This window comes from Mercurialis annua, linkage group LG2 (genome assembly GCF_937616625.2).
Source record: "Mercurialis annua linkage group LG2, ddMerAnnu1.2, whole genome shotgun sequence".
In the NCBI taxonomy this organism is placed as follows: Eukaryota; Viridiplantae; Streptophyta; class Magnoliopsida; order Malpighiales; family Euphorbiaceae; genus Mercurialis; species Mercurialis annua.
Window position 1 is genome coordinate 29,618,186 of NC_065571.1, and position 1,562 is coordinate 29,619,747.

General features: G+C 47.7%; 1 non-coding gene across 1 annotated transcript; it reads right to left on the bottom strand.

The window, feature by feature from the left end:
• Nucleotides 1-668: 668 nt before the first annotated feature.
• On the bottom strand, nucleotides 669-742 carry TRNAD-GUC (transfer RNA aspartic acid (anticodon GUC)). Its single transcript has one exon. It is a non-coding gene; the product is annotated as a tRNA-Asp (tRNA).
• Between the last annotated feature and the right edge of the window lie 820 nt (nucleotides 743-1,562).

Consider the following 1,562-nt stretch of genomic DNA (forward strand, 5'->3'; position numbering starts at 1 on the left):
ACCACCAATAGCAGATCCAAATGAAATTCGTTCTCCAGATCGAGATCCATAGCGCGTTTCAGATCCGGTTCAGTATCAAGGTGATTTTACTTCCGCCCGATCGATTCGTGAATTGACCAAAGATCACATCGGTTGCTCTCACCTGTTCCGCTCCACAACGAGGAAGTAGGCACCTGCTCTCCTATTCTGAATGAAGTAAGGGTGGGTTCGGCCGAAGCAGCCTTGATTCGGTCTCTCTCCTTCCGGCCGGTCCCTATCCGAGGACGATGGGGGGGGGTGGCCAATCCAAGAGCAGGTTCCGCGGCTCGTCCGGCTGCCTTCGATAGAGCACCATCATCCGAAATTGGCAGCTGGTAAGATTGGAAAAATCGGCATTGACATGAAAAAACTTTTATAGAGAGATCTCGTCTATTTGAGAGGCTAGGTACCTTAGAGGGGAGTCATCATAGGAAATATATTGAACGGGATCCGTTCGGGAACGTGGAATGTTGGATGAGTTATGGTATGGGTGGGCTGCAACCTCTCGCTATTTCCGCGATCATCCGAGGGGAAGGGTCTCATTTCGGGACCGGCCCGCGATGAAGAACTCAAGGGAACCCCCCCACTGATTGTAGAACTTCGCCCTTTTCCAACTCTGACTTCTTCCATTTTTGGTTGACATGATCGGGCGGGGAAAACAGGGTTCGAACCCGCGACTTCTGGCGTGACAGGCCAGCACTCTAACCGACTGAGCTATTTCCCCCTTTCGTCGCTACTTTGATTCAAAAGTAACCTACCGGTTACCAAGGCCTATTAGTTTACAAAGTCAACATCAGAGAGTATTCTTAACAGCTGTACTAATGCCGTTCGCCTTTAGTACTGTCGTACTACGACAGTAGAAACAAACGGCTCTGCTCGCGACCACTCGACTCAAACGAGGCCCCGCGTTGCGCTCTATCTATCTGCTCTATCAGCTATCAGTTGGCGCTACGCTACTTCAGTTGACAAAGGCTAACACTATCAAGTGATCGGCTGGCTTGTGTAGCCAACGAGTTCAGTCGTTAAGCTACACGTTGGGCGGAGCAAGCCTACACTAGGTGAACAGCCGGTTACTACTAAATGAAATAATAACTAGTGGTGAAAAAGTACCAAAACAATTGAAGCCTACATCCCACTACAGAAAGGTTCCCTGTTCCTATGAACATGAGTTTCTTTTTTGTCTAACCTTGAGTCAATAGGGTCAACTACACAAAAGTGAAAAAAAAAAAAAGCTATTAGTGGGCTTGTTTGTTCAACTACTATTGAAATACTGAAGGTCGCCCTACCACTCTCAAACTCACTACTAAAGAGTTGGGTTACGAAAGTCACTGAGCGCGCCTTTGGTACTTCAGTAGGGCTTGCATACGAAGTCGTGGCGAACGGCATTCTGTTGTACTACTAACAAACACTAGCTATACTACAGTAGTTTAGTAGCGCCTTTTGAATCAAATAGGCGAAACCTTTCCGAAAGGCGAACAGCCGGCATTGCAAGCAAATAGAGAGCCTCCGCCCGTTTGAGTCGCGTTATTCTAATTCTTGTTTAT